Source organism: Argiope bruennichi, chromosome 6 (genome assembly GCF_947563725.1).
Source record: "Argiope bruennichi chromosome 6, qqArgBrue1.1, whole genome shotgun sequence".
Classification (NCBI taxonomy): Eukaryota; Metazoa; Arthropoda; class Arachnida; order Araneae; family Araneidae; genus Argiope; species Argiope bruennichi.
Window position 1 is genome coordinate 10,721,676 of NC_079156.1, and position 22,236 is coordinate 10,743,911.

General features: G+C 36.4%; 30 non-coding genes across 30 annotated transcripts; all 30 read left to right on the top strand.

Annotated features, from left to right (window-relative positions):
* Nucleotides 1-89: 89 nt before the first annotated feature.
* Nucleotides 90-173, top strand: Trnas-gcu (transfer RNA serine (anticodon GCU)). Its single transcript has one exon. It is a non-coding gene; the product is annotated as a tRNA-Ser (tRNA).
* A 701-nt stretch (nt 174-874) lies between these two features.
* On the top strand, nt 875-946 carry Trnah-gug (transfer RNA histidin (anticodon GUG)). Its single transcript has one exon. It is a non-coding gene; the product is annotated as a tRNA-His (tRNA).
* Nucleotides 947-1,479: 533 nt separating this feature from the next.
* Trnas-gcu (transfer RNA serine (anticodon GCU)) lies at nt 1,480-1,561 on the top strand. The gene has a single exon. It is a non-coding gene; the product is annotated as a tRNA-Ser (tRNA).
* Nucleotides 1,562-2,269: 708 nt separating this feature from the next.
* Nucleotides 2,270-2,341, top strand: Trnah-gug (transfer RNA histidin (anticodon GUG)). Its single transcript has one exon. It is a non-coding gene; the product is annotated as a tRNA-His (tRNA).
* A 532-nt stretch (nt 2,342-2,873) lies between these two features.
* Trnas-gcu (transfer RNA serine (anticodon GCU)) lies at nt 2,874-2,955 on the top strand. Its single transcript has one exon. It is a non-coding gene; the product is annotated as a tRNA-Ser (tRNA).
* Nucleotides 2,956-3,658: 703 nt separating this feature from the next.
* Nucleotides 3,659-3,730, top strand: Trnah-gug (transfer RNA histidin (anticodon GUG)). The gene has a single exon. It is a non-coding gene; the product is annotated as a tRNA-His (tRNA).
* Nucleotides 3,731-4,263: 533 nt separating this feature from the next.
* Trnas-gcu (transfer RNA serine (anticodon GCU)) lies at nt 4,264-4,345 on the top strand. Its single transcript has one exon. It is a non-coding gene; the product is annotated as a tRNA-Ser (tRNA).
* Nucleotides 4,346-5,050: 705 nt separating this feature from the next.
* Trnah-gug (transfer RNA histidin (anticodon GUG)) lies at nt 5,051-5,122 on the top strand. Its single transcript has one exon. It is a non-coding gene; the product is annotated as a tRNA-His (tRNA).
* Nucleotides 5,123-5,655: 533 nt separating this feature from the next.
* On the top strand, nt 5,656-5,737 carry Trnas-gcu (transfer RNA serine (anticodon GCU)). Its single transcript has one exon. It is a non-coding gene; the product is annotated as a tRNA-Ser (tRNA).
* A 1,307-nt stretch (nt 5,738-7,044) lies between these two features.
* Trnas-gcu (transfer RNA serine (anticodon GCU)) lies at nt 7,045-7,126 on the top strand. The gene has a single exon. It is a non-coding gene; the product is annotated as a tRNA-Ser (tRNA).
* A 704-nt stretch (nt 7,127-7,830) lies between these two features.
* On the top strand, nt 7,831-7,902 carry Trnah-gug (transfer RNA histidin (anticodon GUG)). Its single transcript has one exon. It is a non-coding gene; the product is annotated as a tRNA-His (tRNA).
* Nucleotides 7,903-8,435: 533 nt separating this feature from the next.
* Trnas-gcu (transfer RNA serine (anticodon GCU)) lies at nt 8,436-8,517 on the top strand. The gene has a single exon. It is a non-coding gene; the product is annotated as a tRNA-Ser (tRNA).
* Nucleotides 8,518-9,827: 1,310 nt separating this feature from the next.
* Trnas-gcu (transfer RNA serine (anticodon GCU)) lies at nt 9,828-9,909 on the top strand. Its single transcript has one exon. It is a non-coding gene; the product is annotated as a tRNA-Ser (tRNA).
* A 704-nt stretch (nt 9,910-10,613) lies between these two features.
* Nucleotides 10,614-10,685, top strand: Trnah-gug (transfer RNA histidin (anticodon GUG)). Its single transcript has one exon. It is a non-coding gene; the product is annotated as a tRNA-His (tRNA).
* A 533-nt stretch (nt 10,686-11,218) lies between these two features.
* Nucleotides 11,219-11,302, top strand: Trnas-gcu (transfer RNA serine (anticodon GCU)). The gene has a single exon. It is a non-coding gene; the product is annotated as a tRNA-Ser (tRNA).
* Nucleotides 11,303-12,008: 706 nt separating this feature from the next.
* Nucleotides 12,009-12,080, top strand: Trnah-gug (transfer RNA histidin (anticodon GUG)). The gene has a single exon. It is a non-coding gene; the product is annotated as a tRNA-His (tRNA).
* A 532-nt stretch (nt 12,081-12,612) lies between these two features.
* Nucleotides 12,613-12,694, top strand: Trnas-gcu (transfer RNA serine (anticodon GCU)). The gene has a single exon. It is a non-coding gene; the product is annotated as a tRNA-Ser (tRNA).
* Nucleotides 12,695-13,399: 705 nt separating this feature from the next.
* On the top strand, nt 13,400-13,471 carry Trnah-gug (transfer RNA histidin (anticodon GUG)). Its single transcript has one exon. It is a non-coding gene; the product is annotated as a tRNA-His (tRNA).
* A 533-nt stretch (nt 13,472-14,004) lies between these two features.
* On the top strand, nt 14,005-14,086 carry Trnas-gcu (transfer RNA serine (anticodon GCU)). Its single transcript has one exon. It is a non-coding gene; the product is annotated as a tRNA-Ser (tRNA).
* A 705-nt stretch (nt 14,087-14,791) lies between these two features.
* Trnah-gug (transfer RNA histidin (anticodon GUG)) lies at nt 14,792-14,863 on the top strand. Its single transcript has one exon. It is a non-coding gene; the product is annotated as a tRNA-His (tRNA).
* A 533-nt stretch (nt 14,864-15,396) lies between these two features.
* Nucleotides 15,397-15,478, top strand: Trnas-gcu (transfer RNA serine (anticodon GCU)). Its single transcript has one exon. It is a non-coding gene; the product is annotated as a tRNA-Ser (tRNA).
* Nucleotides 15,479-16,186: 708 nt separating this feature from the next.
* Nucleotides 16,187-16,258, top strand: Trnah-gug (transfer RNA histidin (anticodon GUG)). The gene has a single exon. It is a non-coding gene; the product is annotated as a tRNA-His (tRNA).
* Nucleotides 16,259-16,790: 532 nt separating this feature from the next.
* Nucleotides 16,791-16,872, top strand: Trnas-gcu (transfer RNA serine (anticodon GCU)). Its single transcript has one exon. It is a non-coding gene; the product is annotated as a tRNA-Ser (tRNA).
* Nucleotides 16,873-17,577: 705 nt separating this feature from the next.
* Nucleotides 17,578-17,649, top strand: Trnah-gug (transfer RNA histidin (anticodon GUG)). The gene has a single exon. It is a non-coding gene; the product is annotated as a tRNA-His (tRNA).
* A 533-nt stretch (nt 17,650-18,182) lies between these two features.
* On the top strand, nt 18,183-18,264 carry Trnas-gcu (transfer RNA serine (anticodon GCU)). The gene has a single exon. It is a non-coding gene; the product is annotated as a tRNA-Ser (tRNA).
* A 716-nt stretch (nt 18,265-18,980) lies between these two features.
* Trnah-gug (transfer RNA histidin (anticodon GUG)) lies at nt 18,981-19,052 on the top strand. The gene has a single exon. It is a non-coding gene; the product is annotated as a tRNA-His (tRNA).
* A 531-nt stretch (nt 19,053-19,583) lies between these two features.
* Trnas-gcu (transfer RNA serine (anticodon GCU)) lies at nt 19,584-19,665 on the top strand. The gene has a single exon. It is a non-coding gene; the product is annotated as a tRNA-Ser (tRNA).
* Nucleotides 19,666-20,372: 707 nt separating this feature from the next.
* Nucleotides 20,373-20,444, top strand: Trnah-gug (transfer RNA histidin (anticodon GUG)). The gene has a single exon. It is a non-coding gene; the product is annotated as a tRNA-His (tRNA).
* Nucleotides 20,445-20,977: 533 nt separating this feature from the next.
* On the top strand, nt 20,978-21,059 carry Trnas-gcu (transfer RNA serine (anticodon GCU)). The gene has a single exon. It is a non-coding gene; the product is annotated as a tRNA-Ser (tRNA).
* A 711-nt stretch (nt 21,060-21,770) lies between these two features.
* Nucleotides 21,771-21,842, top strand: Trnah-gug (transfer RNA histidin (anticodon GUG)). Its single transcript has one exon. It is a non-coding gene; the product is annotated as a tRNA-His (tRNA).
* The last annotated feature ends 394 nt before the right edge of the window (nt 21,843-22,236 follow it).

A 22,236-nucleotide genomic window follows, 5' to 3' on the forward strand; every position in this document is an offset into this window, starting at 1 on the left:
CAGTCCGGAATCGATTAAAATAATAATAGGAAAAAAATTGTCAAATATTTTTTTTATTCTGCCAATGAGTAATAACATTAGAGATTTCGGACGAGGTGGCCGAGTGGTTAAGGCGATGGACTGCTAATCCATTGGGCACTGCCCGCGTGGGTTCGAATCCCAACTCGTCGTTTCCCGATCTTCAGTTTGAGTCCTTTCGCGAATTGAATGATGCGTCGTTACGGACTACATGTTTTAAATTACACTTGCATCGAATTGACAGGGTTTTACCCTTCGATATATGTAGTCCCAACTGTGCACAAGAATGATCCTGCTTTTTCTTTTCCTCTCTGATGGGCATTTTTTAAAATGTCAGAGAATTTTTTTGTCACGTTTTTATTTCACGGATTTTATTACCAATTTTTTCTAAAGCCCTGCAATGCTTTATCAAACTGGTGATATATTTTCTTACCTGCCCACATTTTATTCAATGTTCCGTTCGTATTCCGCCTTGTAAAGATACCAGATGCGAGCGTTGTGGAGGCAAGCATCTGTATCCTGGCATGAAGCTCCATATTTGTAGAGTTGTGGGCAATCATTTAAAAAATTCATATCCAAGCCAGTCTTTTAACCTATGCCTTATAAATTTCTGAAAAGATTTTTTAAAGGGGAAAAAAAAAAGACATTTATGAAAATCTTTCAAACTGTTTAACGCATTTATTAATTTTGTATAGATTTGAAAAATTGATTTGGTGCTTTCATTTTCGTGGTGCCCTCTGTTGACAATTGTTCGGGATTTTCAATTATTTCACGGTCTATTTCAAGTCTTGAAAACCCATCTTCGATTAAGAGTCGCAGTTTCCTTAAAAGGCTATCACTGAGAATCTTCCTTGTCGCCGTGATCGTATAGTGGTTAGTACATTGCGTTGTGGCCGCAATAACCCAGGTTCGAATCCTGGTCACGGCAGAGGCTCAAATGCCTTTTTTTTTAAATAAAAAAAAATTCTGAAACATGCTCGTCTACTCCGAAATATGATCATGAATTCCACAAATACAATGGACGCATATCAAAATATTTTCTTCTCAGCTAATGACTGATATATCACTGCATTTTTGACATTAGTTTTGCATGACAAGGAAATTTTCATATCTAATCTCTTTATCCATCTGAAGAGATGACGGAAACTAAAAGGTCCGCATAAGAATGCGCTTATTAGCATAATAAGAAGAGGAAATTGTGTTAAACAGTATGATATCGCAACAAAGATTTCTAGAGATAACTTTCAGCTACCTTGTAAAGTGCCATAAGTCACAACAATAACACAACACAAGAATTCTGAATAATTTATATTTGGTCTGGTCATAATCTCTCTCCTTCCCGTACAGTCTTCTCCGAAAGAGGTCAATATTCCAGTCCGGAATCGATTAAAATAATAATAGGAAAAAAATTGTCAAATATTTTTTTTATTCTGCCAATGAGTAATAACATTAGAGATTTCGGACGAGGTGGCCGAGTGGTTAAGGCGATGGACTGCTAATCCATTGGGCACTGCCCGCGTGGGTTCGAATCCCAACCTCGTCGTTTCCCGATCTTCAGTTTGAGTCGTTTCGCGAATTGAATGATGCGTCGTTACGGACTACATGTTTTAAATTACACTTGCATCGAATTGACAGGGTTTTACCCTTCGATATATGTAGTCCCAACTGTGCACAAGAATGATCCTGCTTTTTCTTTTCCTCTCTGATGGGCATTTTTTAAATTGTCAGAGAATTTTTTTGTCACGTTTTTATTTCACGGATTTTATTACCAATTTTTTCTAAAGCCCTGCAATGCTTTATCAAACTGGTGATATATTTTCTTACCTGCCCACATTTTATTCAAGGTTCCGTTCGTATTCCGCCTGGTAAAGATACCAGATGCTAGCGTTGTGGAGGCAAGCATCTGTATCCTGGCATGAAGCTCCATATTTGTAGAGTTGTGGGCAATCATTTAAAAAATTCATATCCAAGCCAGTCTTTTAACCTATGCCTTATAAATTTCTGAAAAGATTTTTTAAAGGGAAAAAAAAAAAAAAAGACATTTATGAAAATCTTTCAAACTGTTTAACGCATTTATTAATTTTGTATAGATTTGAAAAATTGATTTGGTGCTTTCATTTTCGTGGTGCCCTCTGTTGACAATTGTTCGGGATTTTCAATTATTTCACGGTCTATTTCAAGTCTTGAAAACCCATCTTCGATTAAGAGTCGCAGTTTCCTTAAAAGGCTATCACTGAGAATCTTCCTTGTCGCCGTGATCGTATAGTGGTTAGTACATTGCGTTGTGGCCGCAATAACACAGGTTCGAATCCTGGTCACGGCAGAGGCTCAAATGCCTTTTTTTTAAATAAAAAAAAATTCTGAAACATGCTCGTCTACTCCGAAATATGATCATGAATTCCAGAAATACAATGGACGCATATCAAAATATTTTCTTCTCAGCTAATGACTGATATATCACTGCATTTTTGACATTAGTTTTGCATGACAAGGAAATTTTCAAATCTAATCTCTTTATCCATCTGAAGAGATGACGGAAACTAAAAGGTCCGCATAAGAATGCGCTTATTAGCATAATAAGAAGAGGAAATTGTGTTAAACAGTATGATATCGCAACAAAGATTTCTAGAGATAACTTTCAGCTACCTTGTAAAGTGCCATAAGTCACAACAATAACACAACACAAGAATTCTGAATAATTTATATTTGGTCTGGTCATAATCTCTCTCCTTCCCGTACAGTCTTCTCCGAAAGAGGTCAATATTCCAGTCCGGAATCGATTAAAATAATAATAGGAAAAAAATTGTCAAATATTTTTTTTATTCTGCCAATGAGTAATAACATTAGAGATTTCGGACGAGGTGGCCGAGTGGTTAAGGCGATGGACTGCTAATCCATTGGGCACTGCCCGCGTGGGTTCGAATCCCATCCTCGTCGTTTCCCGATCTTCAGTTTGAGTACTTTCGCGAATTGAATGATGCGTCGTTACGGACTACATGTTTCAAATTACACTTGCATCGAATTGACAGGGTTTTACCCTTCGATATATGTAGTCCCAACTGTGCACAAGAATGATCCTGTTTTTTCTTTTCCTCTCTGATGGGTATTTTTTAAATTGTCAGAGAATTTTTTTGTCACGTTTTTATTTCACGGATTTTATTACCAATTTTTTCTAAAGCCCTGCAATGCTTTATCAAACTGGTGATATATTTTCTTACCTGCCCACATTTTATTCAAGGTTCCGTTCGTATTCCGCCTGGTAAAGATACCAGATGCGAGCGTTGTGGAGGCAAGCATCTGTATCCTGGCATGAAGCTCCATATTTGTAGAGTTGTGGGCAATCATTTAAAAAATTCATATCCAAGCCAGTCTTTTAACCTATGCCTTATAAATTTCTGAAAATATTTTTTAAAGGGAAAAAAAAAAGACATTTATGAAAATCTTTCAAACTGTTTAACGCATTTATTAATTTTGTATAGATTTGAAAAATTGATTTGGTGCTTTCATTTTCGTGGTGCCCTCTGTTGACAATTGTTCGGGATTTTCAATTATTTCACGGTCTATTTCAAGTCTTGAAAACCCATCTTCGATTAAGAGTCGCAGTTTCCTTAAAAGGCTATCACTGAGAATCTTCCTTGTCGCCGTGATCGTATAGTGGTTAGTACATTGCGTTGTGGCCGCAATAACCCAGGTTCGAATCCTGGTCACGGCAGAGGCTCAAATGCCTTTTTTTTTAAATAAAAAAAAATTCTGAAACATGCTCTTCTACTCCGAAATATGATCATGAATTCCACAAATACAATGGACGCATATCAAAATATTTTCTTCTCAGCTAATGACTGATATATCACTGCATTTTTGACATTAGTTTTGCATGACAAGGAAATTTTCATATCTAATCTCTTTATCCATCTGAAGAGATGACGGAAACTAAAAGGTCCGCATAAGAATGCGCTTATTAGCATAATAAGAAGAGGAAATTGTGTTAAACAGTATGATATCGCAACAAAGATTTCTAGAGATAACTTTCAGCTACCTTGTAAAGTGCCATAAGTCACAACAATAACACAACACAAGAATTCTGAATAATTTATATTTGGTCTGGTCATAATCTCTCTCCTTCCCGTACAGACTTCTCCGAAAGAGGTCAATATTCCAGTCCGGAATCGATTAAAATAATAATAGGAAAAAAATTGTCAAATATTTTTTTTATTCTGCCAATGAGTAATAACATTAGAGATTTCGGACGAGGTGGCCGAGTGGTTAAGGCGATGGACTGCTAATCCATTGGGCAGTGCCCGCGTGGGTTCGAATCCCATCCTCGTCGTTTCCCGATCTTCAGTTTGAGTCCTTTCGCGAATTGAATGATGCGTCGTTACGGACTACATGTTTTAAATTACACTTGCATCGAATTGACAGGGTTTTACCCTTCGATATATGTAGTCCCAACTGTGCACAAGAATGATCCTGCTTTTTCTTTTCCTCTCTGATGGGTATTTTTTAAATTGTCAGAGAATTTTTTTGTCACGTTTTTATTTCACGGATTTTATTACCAATTTTTTCTAAAGCCCTGCAATGCTTTATCAAACTGGTGATATATTTTCTTACCTGCCCACATTTTATTCAAGGTTCCGTTCGTATTCCGCCTGGTAAAGATACCAGATGCGAGCGTTGTGGAGGCAAGCATCTGTATCCTGGCATGAAGCTCCATATTTGTAGAGTTGTGGGCAATCATTTAAAAAATTCATATCCAAGCCAGTCTTTTAACCTATGCCTTATAAATTTCTGAAAATATTTTTTAAAGGGAAAAAAAAAAAAGACATTTATGAAAATCTTTCAAACTGTTTAACGCATTTATTAATTTTGTATAGATTTGAAAAATTGATTTGGTGCTTTCATTTTCGTGGTGCCCTCTGTTGACAATTGTTCGGGATTTTCAATTATTTCACGGTCTATTTCAAGTCTTGAAAACCCATCTTCGATTAAGAGTCGCAGTTTCCTTAAAAGGCTATCACTGAGAATCTTCCTTGTCGCCGTGATCGTATAGTGGTTAGTACATTGCGTTGTGGCCGCAATAACCCAGGTTCGAATCCTGGTCACGGCAGAGGCTCAAATGCCTTTTTTTTTAAATAAAAAAAAATTCTGAAACATGCTCTTCTACTCCGAAATATGATCATGAATTCCACAAATACAATGGACGCATATCAAAATATTTTCTTCTCAGCTAATGACTGATATATCACTGCATTTTTGACATTAGTTTTGCATGACAAGGAAATTTTCATATCTAATCTCTTTATCCATCTGAAGAGATGACGGAAACTAAAAGGTCCGCATAAGAATGCGCTTATTAGCATAATAAGAAGAGGAAATTGTGTTAAACAGTATGATATCGCAACAAAGATTTCTAGAGATAACTTTCAGCTACCTTGTAAAGTGCCATAAGTCACAACAATAACACAACACAAGAATTCTGAATAATTTATATTTGGTCTGGTCATAATCTCTCTCCTTCCCGTACAGACTTCTCCGAAAGAGGTCAATATTCCAGTCCGGAATCGATTAAAATAATAATAGGAAAAAAATTGTCAAATATTTTTTTTATTCTGCCAATGAGTAATAACATTAGAGATTTCGGACGAGGTGGCCGAGTGGTTAAGGCGATGGACTGCTAATCCATTGGGCAGTGCCCGCGTGGGTTCGAATCCCATCCTCGTCGTTTCCCGATCTTCAGTTTGAGTCCTTTCGCGAATTGAATGATGCGTCGTTACGGACTACATGTTTTAAATTACACTTGCATCGAATTGACAGGGTTTTACCCTTCGATATATGTAGTCCCAACTGTGCACAAGAATGATCCTGCTTTTTCTTTTCCTCTCTGATGGGCATTTTTTAAATTGTCAGAGAATTTTTTTGTCACGTTTTTATTTCACGGATTTTATTACCAATTTTTTCTAAAGCCCTGCAATGCTTTATCAAACTGGTGATATATTTTCTTACCTGCCCACATTTTATTCAAGGTTCCGTTCGTATTCCGCCTGGTAAAGATACCAGATGCTAGCGTTGTGGAGGCAAGCATCTGTATCCTGGCATGAAGCTCCATATTTGTAGAGTTGTGGGCAATCATTTAAAAAATTCATATCCAAGCCAGTCTTTTAACCTATGCCTTATAAATTTCTGAAAAGATTTTTTAAAGGGAAAAAAAAAAAAGACATTTATGAAAATCTTTCAAACTGTTTAACGCATTTATTAATTTTGTATAGATTTGAAAAATTGATTTGGTGCTTTCATTTTCGTGGTGCCCTCTGTTGACAATTGTTCGGGATTTTCAATTATTTCACGGTCTATTTCAAGTCTTGAAAACCCATCTTCGATTAAGAGTCGCAGTTTCCTTAAAAGGCTATCACTGAGAATCTTCCTTGTCGCCGTGATCGTATAGTGGTTAGTACATTGCGTTGTGGCCGCAATAACCCAGGTTCGAATACTGGTCACGGCAGAGGCTCAAATGCCTTTTTTTTAAATAAAAAAAATTCTGAAACATGCTCGTCTACTCCGAAATATGATCATGAATTCCACAAATACAATGGACGCATATCAAAATATTTTCTTCTCAGCTAATGACTGATATATCACTGCATTTTTGACATTAGTTTTGCATGACAAGGAAATTTTCATATCTAATCTCTTTATCCATCTGAAGAGATGACGGAAACTAAAAGGTCCGCATAAGAATGCGCTTATTAGCATAATAAGAAGAGGAAATTGTGTTAAACAGTATGATATCGCAACAAAGATTTCTAGAGATAACTTTCAGCTACCTTGTAAAGTGCCATAAGTCACAACAATAACACAACACAAGAATTCTGAATAATTTATATTTGGTCTGGTCATAATCTCTCTCCTTCAATACAGTCTTCTCCGAAAGAGGTCAATATTCCAGTCCGGAATCGATTAAAATAATAATAGGAAAAAAATTGTCAAATATTTTTTTTATTCTGCCAATGAGTAATAACATTAGAGATTTCGGACGAGGTGGCCCAGTGGTTAAGGCGATGGACTGCTAATCCATTGGGCACTGCCCGCGTGGGTTCGAATCCCATCCTCGTCGTTTCCCGATCTTCAGTTTGAGTCCTTTCGCGAATTGAATGATGCGTCGTTACGGACTACATGTTTTAAATTACACTTGCATCGAATTGACAGGGTTTTACCCTTCGATATATGTAGTCCCAACTGTGCACAAGAATGATCCTGCTTTTTCTTTTCCTCTCTGATGGGCATTTTTTAAATTGTCAGAGAATTTTTTTGTCACGTTTTTATTTCACGGATTTTATTACCAATTTTTTCTAAAGCCCTGCAATGCTTTATCAAACTGGTGATATATTTTCTTACCTGCCCACATTTTATTCAAGGTTCCGTTCGTATTCCGCCTGGTAAAGATACCAGATGCGAACGTTGTGGAGGCAAGCATCTGTATAATGGCATGAAGCTCCATATTTGTAGAGTTGTGGGCAATCATTTAAAATATTCATATCCAAGCCAGTCTTTTAACCTATGCCTTATAAATTTCTGAAAAGATTTTTTAAAGGGGGAAAAAAAAACACATTTATGAAAATCTTTCAAACTGTTTAACGCATTTATTAATTTTGTATAGATTTGAAAAATTGATTTGGTGCATTCATTTTCGTGGTGCCCTCTGTTGACAATTGTTCGGGATTTTCAATTATTTCACGGTCTATTTCAAGTCTTGAAAACCCATCTTCGATTAAGAGTCGCAGTTTCCTTAAAAGGCTATCACTGAGAATCTTTCTTGTCGCCGTGATCGTATAGTGGTTAGTACATTGCGTTGTGGCCGCAATAACCCAGGTTCGAATCCTGGTCACGGCAGAGGCTCAAATGCCTTTTTTTTTAAATAAAAAAAAATTCTGAAACATGCTCGTCTACTCCGAAATATGATCATGAATTCCACAAATACAATGGACGCATATCAAAATATTTTCTTCTCAGCTAATGACTGATATATCACTGCATTTTTGACATTAGTTTTGCATGACAAGGAAATTTTCATATCTAATCTCTTTATCCATCTGAAGAGATGACGGAAACTAAAAGGTCCGCATAAGAATGCGCTTATTAGCATAATAAGAAGAGGAAATTGTGTTAAACAGTATGATATCGCAACAAAGATTTCTAGAGATAACTTTCAGCTACCTTGTAAAGTGCCATAAGTCACAACAATAACACAACACAAGAATTCTGAATAATTTATATTTGGTCTGGTCATAATCTCTCTCCTTCCCGTACAGTCTTCTCCGAAAGAGGTCAATATTCCAGTCCGGAATCGATTAAAATAATAATAGGAAAAAAATTGTCAAATATTTTTTTTATTCTGCCAATGAGTAATAACATTAGAGATTTCGGACGAGGTGGCCGAGTGGTTAAGGCGATGGACTGCTAATCCATTGGGCACTGCCCGCGTGGGTTCGAATCCCATCCTCGTCGTTTCCCGATCTTCAGTTTGAGTCCTTTCGCGAATTGAATGATGCGTCGTTACGGACTACATGTTTTAAATTACACTTGCATCGAATTGACAGGGTTTTACCCTTCGATATATGTAGTCCCAACTGTGCACAAGAATGATCCTGCTTTTTCTTTTCCTCTCTGATGGGCATTTTTTAAATGGTCCGAGAATTTTTTTGTCACGTTTTTATTTCACGGATTTTATTACCAATTTTTTCTAAAGCCCTGCAATGCTTTATCAAAATGGTGATATATTTTCTTACCTGCCCACATTTTATTCAAGGTTCCGTTCGTATTCCGCCTGGTAAAGATACCAGATGCGAGCGTTGTGGAGGCAAGCATCTGTATCCTGGCATGAAGCTCCATATTTGTAGAGTTGTGGGCAATCATTTAAAAAATTCATATCCAAGCCAGTCTTTTAACCTATGCCTTATAAATTTCTGAAAAGATTTTTTAAAGGGGAAAAAAAAAAAGACATTTATGAAAATCTTTCAAACTGTTTAACGCATTTTTTAATTTTGTATAGATTTGAAAAATTGATTTGGTGCTTTCATTTTCGTGGTGCCCTCTGTTGACAATTGTTCGGGATTTTCAATTATTTCACGGTCTATTTCAAGTCTTGAAAACCCATCTTCGATTAAGAGTCGCAGTTTCCTTAAAAGGCTATCACTGAGAATCTTCCTTGTCGCAGTGATCGTATAGTGGTTAGTACATTGCGTTGTGGCCGCAATAACCCAGGTTCGAAGCCTGGTCACGGCAGAGGCTCAAATGCCTTTTTTTTTAAATAAAAAAAAATTCTGAAACATGCTCGTCTACTCCGAAATATGATCATGAATTCCACAAATACAATGGACGCATATCAAAATATTTTCTTCTCAGCTAATGACTGATATATCACTGCATTTTTGACATTAGTTTTGCATGACAAGGAAATTTTCATATCTAATCTCTTTATCCATCTGAAGAGATGACGGAAACTAAAAGGTCCGCATAAGAATGCGCTTATTAGCATAATAAGAAGAGGAAATTGTGTTAAACAGTATGATATCGCAACAAAGATTTCTAGAGATAACTTTCAGCTACCTTGTAAAGTGCCATAAGTCACAACAATAACACAACACAAGAATTCTGAATAATTTATATTTGGTCTGGTCATAATCTCTCTCCTTCCCGTACAGTCTTCTCCGAAAGAGGTCAATATTCCAGTCCGGAATCGATTAAAATAATAATAGGAAAAAAATTGTCAAATATTTTTTTTATTCTGCCAATGAGTAATAACATTAGAGATTTCGGACGAGGTGGCCGAGTGGTTAAGGCGATGGACTGCTAATCCATTGGGCACTGCCCGCGTGGGTTCGAATCCCAACCTCGTCGTTTCCCGATCTTCAGTTTGAGTCGTTTCGCGAATTGAATGATGCGTCGTTACGGACTACATGTTTTAAATTACACTTGCATCGAATTGACAGGGTTTTACCCTTCGATATATGTAGTCCCAACTGTGCACAAGAATGATCCTGCTTTTTCTTTTCCTCTCTGATGGGCATTTTTTAAATTGTCAGAGAATTTTTTTGTCACGTTTTTATTTCACGGATTTTATTACCAATTTTTTCTAAAGCCCTGCAATGCTTTATCAAACTGGTGATATATTTTCTTACCTGCCACATTTTATTCAAGGTTCCGTTCGTATTCCGCCTGGTAAAGTTACCAGATGCGAGCGTTGTGGAGACAAGCATCTGTATCCTGGCATGAAGCTCCATATTTGTAGAGTTGTGCGCAATCATTTAAAAAATTCATATCCAAGCCAGTCTTTTAACCTATGCCTTATAAATTTCTGAAAAGATTTTTTAAAGGGGAAAAAAAAAAAGACATTTATGAAAATCTTTGAAACTGTTTAACGCATTTATTAATTTTGTATAGATTTGAAAAATTGATTTGGTGCTTTCATTTTCGTGGTGCCCTCTGTTGACAATTGTTCGGGATTTTCAATTATTTCACGGTCTATTTCAAGTCTTGAAAACCCATCTTCGATTAAGAGTCGCAGTTTCCTTAAAAGGCTATCACTGAGAATCTTCCTTGTCGCCGTGATCGTATAGTGGTTAGTACATTGCGTTGTGGCCGCAATAACCCAGGTTCGAATCCTGGTCACGGCAGAGGCTCAAATGCCTTTTTTTTTAAATAAAAAAAAATTCTGAAACATGCTCGTCTACTCCGAAATATGATCATGAATTCCACAAATACAATGGACGCATATCAAAATATTTTCTTCTCAGCTAATGACTGATATATCACTGCATTTTTGACATTAATTTTGCATGACAAGGAAATTTTCATATCTAATCTCTTTATCCATCTGAAGAGATGACGGAAACTAAAAGGTCCGCATAAGAATGCGCTTATTAGCATAATAAGAAGAGGAAATTGTGTTAAACAGTATGATATCGCAACAAAGCTTTCTAGAGATAACTTTCAGCTACCTTGTAAAGTGCCATAAGTCACAACAATAACACAACACAAGAATTCTGAATAATTTATATTTGGTCTGGTCATAATCTCTCTCCTTCCCGTACAGTCTTCTCCGAAAGAGGTCAATATTCCAGTCCGGAATCGATTAAAATAATAATAGGAAAAAAATTGTCAAATATTTTTTTTATTCTGCCAATGAGTAATAACATTAGAGATTTCGGACGAGGTGGCCGAGTGGTTAAGGCGATGGACTGCTAATCCATTGGGCACTGCCCGCGTGGGTTCGAATCCCAACTCGTCGTTTCCCGATCTTCAGTTTGAGTCCTTTCGCGAATTGAATGATGCGTCGTTACGGACTACATGTTTTAAATTACACTTGCATCGAATTGACAGGGTTTTACCCTTCGATATATGTAGTCCCAACTGTGCACAAGAATGATCCTGCTTTTTCTTTTCCTCTCTGATGGGCATTTTTTAAAATGTCAGAGAATTTTTTTGTCACGTTTTTATTTCACGGATTTTATTACCAATTTTTTCTAAAGCCCTGCAATGCTTTATCAAACTGGTGATATATTTTCTTACCTGCCCACATTTTATTCAATGTTCCGTTCGTATTCCGCCTTGTAAAGATACCAGATGCGAGCGTTGTGGAGGCAAGCATCTGTATCCTGGCATGAAGCTCCATATTTGTAGAGTTGTGGGCAATCATTTAAAAAATTCATATCCAAGCCAGTCTTTTAACCTATGCCTTATAAATTTCTGAAAAGATTTTTTAAAGGGGAAAAAAAAAAAAAAAGACATTTATGAAAATCTTTCAAACTGTTTAACGCATTTATTAATTTTGTATAGATTTGAAAAATTGATTTGGTGCTTTCATTTTCGTGGTGCCCTCTGTTGACAATTGTTCGGGATTTTCAATTATTTCACGGTCTATTTCAAGTCTTGAAAACCCATCTTCGATTAAGAGTCGCAGTTTCCTTAAAAGGCTATCACTGAGAATCTTCCTTGTCGCCGTGATCGTATAGTGGTTAGTACATTGCGTTGTGGCCGCAATAACCCAGGTTCGAATCCTGGTCACGGCAGAGGCTCAAATGCCTTTTTTTTTAAATAAAAAAAAATTCTGAAACATGCTCGTCTACTCCGAAATATGATCATGAATTCCACAAATACAATGGACGCATATCAAAATATTTTCTTCTCAGCTAATGACTGATATATCACTGCATTTTTGACATTAGTTTTGCATGACAAGGAAATTTTCATATCTAATCTCTTTATCCATCTGAAGAGATGACGGAAACTAAAAGGTCCGCATAAGAATGCGCTTATTAGCATAATAAGAAGAGGAAATTGTGTTAAACAGTATGATATCGCAACAAAGATTTCTAGAGATAACTTTCAGCTACCTTGTAAAGTGCCATAAGTCACAACAATAACACAACACAAGAATTCTGAATAATTTATATTTGGTCTGGTCATAATCTCTCTCCTTCAATACAGTCTTCTCCGTAAGAGGTCAATATTCCAGTCCGGAATCGATTAAAATAATAATAGGAAAAAAATTGTCAAATATTTTTTTTATTCTGCCAATGAGTAATAACATTAGAGATTTCGGACGAGGTGGCCCAGTGGTTAAGGCGATGGACTGCTAATCCATTGGGCACTGCCCGCGTGGGTTCGAATCCCATCCTCGTCGTTTCCCGATCTTCAGTTTGAGTCCTTTCGCGAATTGAATGATGCGTCGTTACGGACTACATGTTTTAAATTACACTTGCATCGAATTGACAGGGTTTTACCCTTCGATATATGTAGTCCCAACTGTGCACAAGAATGATCCTGCTTTTTCTTTTCCTCTCTGATGGGCATTTTTTAAATTGTCAGAGAATTTTTTTGTCACGTTTTTATTTCACGGATTTTATTACCAATTTTTTCTAAAGCCCTGCAATGCTTTATCAAACTGGTGATATATTTTCTTACCTGCCCACATTTTATTCAAGGTTCCGTTCGTATTCCGCCTGGTAAAGATACCAGATGCGAACGTTGTGGAGGCAAGCATCTGTATCCTGGCATGAAGCTCCATATTTGTAGAGTTGTGGGCAATCATTTAAAATATTCATATCCAAGCCAGTCTTTTAACCTATGCCTTATAAATTTCTGAAAAGATTTTTTAAAGGGGGAAAAAAAAAACACATTTATGAAAATCTTTCAAACTGTTTAACGCATTTATTAATTTTGTATAAATTTGAAAAATTGATTTGGTGCATTCATTTTCGTGGTGCCCTCTGTTGACAATTGTTCGGGATTTTCAATTATTTCACGGTCTATTTCAAGTCTTGAAAACCCATCTTCGATTAAGAGTCGCAGTTTCCTTAAAAGGCTATCACTGAGAATCTTTCTTGTCGCCGTGATCGTATAGTGGTTAGTACATTGCGTTGTGGCCGCAATAACCCAGGTTCGAATCCTGGTCACGGCAGAGGCTCAAATGCCTTTTTTTTTAAATAAAAAAAAATTCTGAAACATGCTCGTCTACTCCGAAATATGATCATGAATTCCACAAATACAATGGACGCATATCAAAATATTTTCTTCTCAGCTAATGACTGATATATCACTGCATTTTTGACATTAGTTTTGCATGACAAGGAAATTTTCATATCTAATCTCTTTATCCATCTGAAGAGATGACGGAAACTAAAAGGTCCGCATAAGAATGCGCTTATTAGCATAATAAGAAGAGGAAATTGTGTTAAACAGTATGATATCGCAACAAAGATTTCTAGAGATAACGTTCAGCTACCTTGTAAAGTGCCATAAGTCACAACAATAACACAACACAAGAATTCTGAATAATTTATATTTGGTCTGGTCATAATCTCTCTCCTTCCCGTACAGTCTTCTCCGAAAGAGGTCAATATTCCAGTCCGGAATCGATTAAAATAATAATAGGAAAAAAATTGTCAAATATTTTTTTTATTCTGCCAATGAGTAATAACATTAGAGATTTCGGACGAGGTGGCCGAGTGGTTAAGGCGATGGACTGCTAATCCATTGGGCACTGCCCGCGTGGGTTCGAATCCCATCCTCGTCGTTTCCCGATCTTCAGTTTGAGTCCTTTCGCGAATTGAATGATGCGTCGTTACGGACTACATGTTTTAAATTACACTTGCATCGAATTGACAGGGTTTTACCCTTCGATATATGTAGTCCCAACTGTGCACAAGAATGATCCTGCTTTTTCTTTTCCTCTCTGATGGGCATTTTTTAAATGGTCAGAGAATTTTTTTGTCACGTTTTTATTTCACGGATTTTATTATCAATTTTTTCTAAAGCCCTGCAATGCTTTATCAAAATGGTGATATATTTTCTTACCTGCCCACATTTTATTCAAGGTTCCGTTCGTATTCCGCCTGGTAAAGATACCAGATGCGAGCGTTGTGGAGGCAAGCATCTGTATCCTGGCATGAAGCTCCATATTTGTAGAGTTGTGGGCAATCATTTAAAAAATTCATATCCAAGCCAGTCTTTTAACCTATGCCTTATAAATTTCTGAAAAGATTTTTTAAAGGGGAAAAAAAAAAAGACATTTATGAAAATCTTTCAAACTGTTTAACGCATTTATTAATTTTGTATAGATTTGAAAAATTGATTTGGTGCTTTCATTTTCGTGGTGCCCTCTGTTGACAATTGTTCGGGATTTTCAATTATTTCACGGTCTATTTCAAGTCTTGAAAACCCATCTTCGATTAAGAGTCGCAGTTTCCTTAAAAGGCTATCACTGAGAATCTTCCTTGTCGCCGTGATCGTATAGTGGTTAGTACATTGCGTTGTGGCCGCAATAACCCAGGTTCGAAGCCTGGTCACGGCAGAGGCTCAAATGCCTTTTTTTTTAAATAAAAAAAAATTCTGAAACATGCTCGTCTACTCCGAAATATGATCATGAATTCCACAAATACAATGGACGCATATCAAAATATTTTCTTCTCAGCTAATGACTGATATATCACTGCATTTTTGACATTAGTTTTGCATGACAAGGAAATTTTCATATCTAATCTCTTTATCCATCTGAAGAGATGACGGAAACTAAAAGGTCCGCATAAGAATGCGCTTATTAGCATAATAAGAAGAGGAAATTGTGTTAAACAGTATGATATCGCAACAAAGATTTCTAGAGATAACTTTCAGCTACCTTGTAAAGTGCCATAAGTCACAACAATAACACAACACAAGAATTCTGAATAATTTATATTTGGTCTGGTCATAATCTCTCTCCTTCCCGTACAGTCTTCTCCGAAAGAGGTCAATATTCCAGTCCGGAATCGATTAAAATAATAATAGGAAAAAAATTGTCAAATATTTTTTTTATTCTGCCAATGAGTAATAACATTAGAGATTTCGGACGAGGTGGCCGAGTGGTTAAGGCGATGGACTGCTAATCCATTGGGCACTGCCCGCGTGGGTTCGAATCCCAACCTCGTCGTTTCCCGATCTTCAGTTTGAGTCGTTTCGCGAATTGAATGATGCGTCGTTACGGACTACATGTTTTAAATTACACTTGCATCGAATTGACAGGGTTTTACCCTTCGATATATGTAGTCCCAACTGTGCACAAGAATGATCCTGCTTTTTCTTTTCCTCTCTGATGGGCATTTTTTAAATTGTCAGAGAATTTTTTTGTCACGTTTGTATTTCACGGATTTTATTACCAATTTTTTCTAAAGCCCTGCAATGCTTTATCAAACTGGTGATATATTTTCTTACCTGCCCACATTTTATTCAAGGTTCCGTTCGTATTCCGCCTGGTAAAGATACCAGATGCTAGCGTTGTGGAGGCAAGCATCTGTATCCTGGCATGAAGCTCCATATTTGTAGAGTTGTGGGCAATCATTTAAAAAATTCATATCCAAGCCAGTCTTTTAACCTATGCCTTATAAATTTCTGAAAAGATTTTTTAAAGGGGAAAAAAAAAAAAAAGACATTTATGAAAATCTTTCAAACTGTTTAACGCATTTATTAATTTTGTATAGATTTGAAAAATTGATTTGGTGCTTTCATTTTCGTGGTGCCCTCTGTTGACAATTGTTCGGGATTTTCAATTATTTCACGGTCTATTTCAAGTCTTGAAAACCCATCTTCGATTAAGAGTCGCAGTTTCCTTAAAAGGCTATCACTGAGAATCTTCCTTGTCGCCGTGATCGTATAGTGGTTAGTACATTGCGTTGTGGCCGCAATAACACAGGTTCGAATCCTGGTCACGGCAGAGGCTCAAATGCCTTTTTTTTAAATAAAAAAAAATTCTGAAACATGCTCGTCTACTCCGAAATATGATCATGAATTCCAGAAATACAATGGACGCATATCAAAATATTTTCTTCTCAGCTAATGACTGATATATCACTGCATTTTTGACATTAGTTTTGCATGACAAGGAAATTTTCAAATCTAATCTCTTTATCCATCTGAAGAGATGACGGAAACTAAAAGGTCCGCATAAGAATGCGCTTATTAGCATAATAAGAAGAGGAAATTGTGTTAAACAGTATGATATCGCAACAAAGATTTCTAGAGATAACTTTCAGCTACCTTGTAAAGTGCCATAAGTCACAACAATAACACAACACAAGAATTCTGAATAATTTATATTTGGTCTGGTCATAATCTCTCTCCTTCCCGTACAGTCTTCTCCGAAAGAGGTCAATATTCCAGTCCGGAATCGATTAAAATAATAATAGGAAAAAAATTGTCAAATATTTTTTTTATTCTGCCAATGAGTAATAACATTAGAGATTTCGGACGAGGTGGCCGAGTGGTTAAGGCGATGGACTGCTAATCCATTGGGCACTGCCCGCGTGGGTTCGAATCCCATCCTCGTCGTTTCCCGATCTTCAGTTTGAGTACTTTCGCGAATTGAATGATGCGTCGTTACGGACTACATGTTTCAAATTACACTTGCATCGAATTGACAGGGTTTTACCCTTCGATATATGTAGTCCCAACTGTGCACAAGAATGATCCTGTTTTTTCTTTTCCTCTCTGATGGGTATTTTTTAAATTGTCAGAGAATTTTTTTGTCACGTTTTTATTTCACGGATTTTATTACCAATTTTTTCTAAAGCCCTGCAATGCTTTATCAAACTGGTGATATATTTTCTTACCTGCCCACATTTTATTCAAGGTTCCGTTCGTATTCCGCCTGGTAAAGATACCAGATGCGAGCGTTGTGGAGGCAAGCATCTGTATCCTGGCATGAAGCTCCATATTTGTAGAGTTGTGGGCAATCATTTAAAAAATTCATATCCAAGCCAGTCTTTTAACCTATGCCTTATAAATTTCTGAAAATATTTTTTAAAGGGAAAAAAAAAAAAGACATTTATGAAAATCTTTCAAACTGTTTAACGCATTTATTAATTTTGTATAGATTTGAAAAATTGATTTGGTGCTTTCATTTTCGTGGTGCCCTCTGTTGACAATTGTTCGGGATTTTCAATTATTTCACGGTCTATTTCAAGTCTTGAAAACCCATCTTCGATTAAGAGTCGCAGTTTCCTTAAAAGGCTATCACTGAGAATCTTCCTTGTCGCCGTGATCGTATAGTGGTTAGTACATTGCGTTGTGGCCGCAATAACCCAGGTTCGAATCCTGGTCACGGCAGAGGCTCAAATGCCTTTTTTTTTAAATAAAAAAAAATTCTGAAACATGCTCTTCTACTCCGAAATATGATCATGAATTCCACAAATACAATGGACGCATATCAAAATATTTTCTTCTCAGCTAATGACTGATATATCACTGCATTTTTGACATTAGTTTTGCATGACAAGGAAATTTTCATATCTAATCTCTTTATCCATCTGAAGAGATGACGGAAACTAAAAGGTCCGCATAAGAATGCGCTTATTAGCATAATAAGAAGAGGAAATTGTGTTAAACAGTATGATATCGCAACAAAGATTTCTAGAGATAACTTTCAGCTACCTTGTAAAGTGCCATAAGTCACAACAATAACACAACACAAGAATTCTGAATAATTTATATTTGGTCTGGTCATAATCTCTCTCCTTCCCGTACAGACTTCTCCGAAAGAGGTCAATATTCCAGTCCGGAATCGATTAAAATAATAATAGGAAAAAAATTGTCAAATATTTTTTTTATTCTGCCAATGAGTAATAACATTAGAGATTTCGGACGAGGTGGCCGAGTGGTTAAGGCGATGGACTGCTAATCCATTGGGCAGTGCCCGCGTGGGTTCGAATCCCATCCTCGTCGTTTCCCGATCTTCAGTTTGAGTCCTTTCGCGAATTGAATGATGCGTCGTTACGGACTACATGTTTTAAATTACACTTGCATCGAATTGACAGGGTTTTACCCTTCGATATATGTAGTCCCAACTGTGCACAAGAATGATCCTGCTTTTTCTTTTCCTCTCTGATGGGCATTTTTTAAATTGTCAGAGAATTTTTTTGTCACGTTTTTATTTCACGGATTTTATTACCAATTTTTTCTAAAGCCCTGCAATGCTTTATCAAACTGGTGATATATTTTCTTACCTGCCCACATTTTATTCAAGGTTCCGTTCGTATTCCGCCTGGTAAAGATACCAGATGCTAGCGTTGTGGAGGCAAGCATCTGTATCCTGGCATGAAGCTCCATATTTGTAGAGTTGTGGGCAATCATTTAAAAAATTCATATCCAAGCCAGTCTTTTAACCTATGCCTTATAAATTTCTAAAAAGATTTTTTAAAGGGAAAAAAAAAAAAAAAAAAAAAAAGACATTTATGAAAATCTTTCAAACTGTTTAACGCATTTATTAATTTTGTATAGATTTGAAAAATTGATTTGGTGCTTTCATTTTCGTGGTGCCCTCTGTTGACAATTGTTCGGGATTTTCAATTATTTCACGGTCTATTTCAAGTCTTGAAAACCCATCTTCGATTAAGAGTCGCAGTTTCCTTAAAAGGCTATCACTGAGAATCTTCCTTGTCGCCGTGATCGTATAGTGGTTAGTACATTGCGTTGTGGCCGCAATAACCCAGGTTCGAATCCTGGTCACGGCAGAGGCTCAAATGCCTTTTTTTTTAAATAAAAAAAATTCTGAAACATGCTCGTCTACTCCGAAATATGATCATGAATTCCACAAATACAATGGACGCATATCAAAATATTTTCTTCTCAGCTAATGACTGATATATCACTGCATTTTTGACATTAGTTTTGCATGACAAGGAAATTTTCATATCTAATCTCTTTATCCATCTGAAGAGATGACGGAAACTAAAAGGTCCGCATAAGAATGAGCTTATTAGCATAATAAGAAGAGGAAATTGTGTTAAACAGTATGATATCGCAACAAAGATTTCTAGAGATAACTTTCAGCTACCTTGTAAAGTGCCATAAGTCACAACAATAACACAACACAAGAATTCTGAATAATTTATATTTGGTCTGGTCATAATCTCTCTCCTTCCCGTACAGTCTTCTCCGAAAGAGGTCAATATTCCAGTCCGGAATCGATAAAAATAATAATAGGAAAAAAATTGTCAAATATTTTTTTATTCTGCCAATGAGTAATAACATTAGAGATTTCGGACGAGGTGGCCGAGTGGTTAAGGCGATGGACTGCTAATCCATTGGGCACTGCCCGCGTGGGTTCGAATCCCATCCTCGTCGTTTCCCGATCTTCAGTTTGAGTCCTTTCGCGAATTGAATGATGCGTCGTTACGGACTACATGTTTCAAATTACACTTGCATCGAATTGACAGGGTTTTACCCTTCGATATATGTAGTCCCAACTGTGCACAAGAATGATCGTGTTTTTTCTTTTCCTCTCTGATGGGCATTTTTTAAATTGTCAGAGAATTTTTTTGTCACGTTTTTATTTCACGGATTTTATTACCAATTTTTTCTAAAGCCCTGCAATGCTTTATCAAACTGGTGATATATTTTCTTACCTGCCCACATTTTATTCAAGGTTCCGTTCGTATTCCGCCTGGTAAAGATACCAGATGCGAGCGTTGTGGAGGCAAGCATCTGTATCCTGGCATGAAGCTCCATATTTGTAGAGTTGTGGGCAATCATTTAAAAAATTTATATCCAAGCCAGTCTTTTAACCTATGCCTTATAAATTTCTGAAAAGATTTTTTAAAGGGAAAAAAAAAAAAAAGACATTTATGAAAATCTTTCAAACTGTTTAACGCATTTATTAATTTTGTATAGATTTGAAAAATTGATTTGGTGCTTTCATTTTCGTGGTGCCCTCTGTTGACAATTGTTCGGGATTTTCAATTATTTCAAGGTCTATTTCAAGTCATGAAAACCCATCTTCGATTAAGAGTCGCAGTTTCCTTAAAAGGCTATCACTGAGAATCTTCCTTGTCGCCGTGATCGTATAGTGGTTAGTACATTGCGTTGTGGCCGCAATAACCCAGTTTCGAATCCTGGTCACGGCAGAGGCTCAAATGCCTTTTTTTTTAAATAAAAAAAAATTCTGAAACATGCTCGTCTACTCCGAAATATGATCATGAATTCCACAAATACAATGGACGCATATCAAAATATTTTCTTCTCAGCTAATGACTGATATATCACTGCATTTTTGACATTAGTTTTGCATGACAAGGAAATTTTCATATCTAATCTCTTTATCCATCTGAAGAGATGACGGAAACTAAAAGGTCCGCATAAGAATGCGCTTATTAGCATAATAAGAAGAGGAAATTGTGTTAAACAGTATGATATCGCAACAAAGATTTCTAGAGATAACTTTCAGCTACCTTGTAAAGTGCCATAAGTCACAACAATAACACAACACAAGAATTCTGAATAATTTATATTTGGTCTGGTCATAATCTCTCTCCTTCCCGTACAGACTTCTCCGAAAGAGGTCAATATTCCAGTCCGGAATCGATTAAAATAATAATAGAAAAAAAATTGTCAAATATTTTTTTGATTCTGCCAATGAGTAATAACATTAAAGATTTCGGACGAGGTGGCCGAGTGGTTAAGGCGATGGACTGCTAATCCATTGGGCACTGCCCGCGTGGGTTCGAATCCCATCCTCGTCGTTTCCCGATCTTCAGTTTGAGTCCTTTCGCGAATTGAATGATGCGTCATTACGGACTACATGTTTTAAATTACACTTGCATCGAATTGACAGGGTTTTACCCTTCGATATATGTAGTCCCAACTGTGCACAAGAATGATCCTGCTTTTTCCTTTCCTCTCTGATGGGCATTTTTTAAATTGTCAGAGAATTTTTTTGTCACGTTTTTATTTCACGGATTTTATTACCAATTTTTTCTAAAGCCCTGCAATGCTTTATCAAACTGGTGATATATTTTCTTACCTGCCCACATTTTATTCAAGGTTCCGTTCGTATTCCGCCTGGTAAAGATACCAGATGCTAGCGTTGTGGAGGCAAGCATCTGTATCCTGGCATGAAGCTCCATATTTGTAGAGTTGTGGGCAATCATTTAAAAAATTCATATCCAAGCCAGTCTTTTAACCTATGCCTTATAAATTTCTGAAAAGATTTTTTAAAGGGGAAAAAAAAAAAAAAAAAGACATTTATGAAAATCTTTCAAACTGTTTAACGCATTTATTAATTTTGTATAGATTTGAAAAATTGATTTGGTGCTTTCATTTTCGTGGTGCCCTCTGTTGACAATTGTTCGGGATTTTCAATTATTTCACGGTCTATTTCAAGTCTTGAAAACCCATCTTCGATTAAGAGTCGCAGTTTCCTTAAAAGGCTATCACTGAGAATCTTCCTTGTCGCCGTGATCGTATAGTGGTTAGTACATTGCGTTGTGGCCGCAATAACCCAGGTTCGAATCCTGGTCACGGCAGAGGCTCAAATGCCTTTTTTTTTAAATAAAAAAAAATTCTGAAACATGCTCTTCTACTCCGAAATATGATCATGAATTCCACAAATACAATGGACGCATATCAAAATATTTTCTTCTCAGCTAATGACTGATATATCACTGCATTTTTGACATTAGTTTTGCATGACAAGGAAATTTTCATATCTAATCTCTTTATCCATCTGAAGAGATGACGGAAACTAAAAGGTCCGCATAAGAATGCGCTTATTAGCATAATAAGAAGAGGAAATTGTGTTAAACAGTATGATATCGCAACAAAGATTTCTAGAGATAACTTTCAGCTACCTTGTAAAGTGCCATAAGTCACAACAATAACACAACACAAGAATTCTGAATAATTTATATTTGGTCTGGT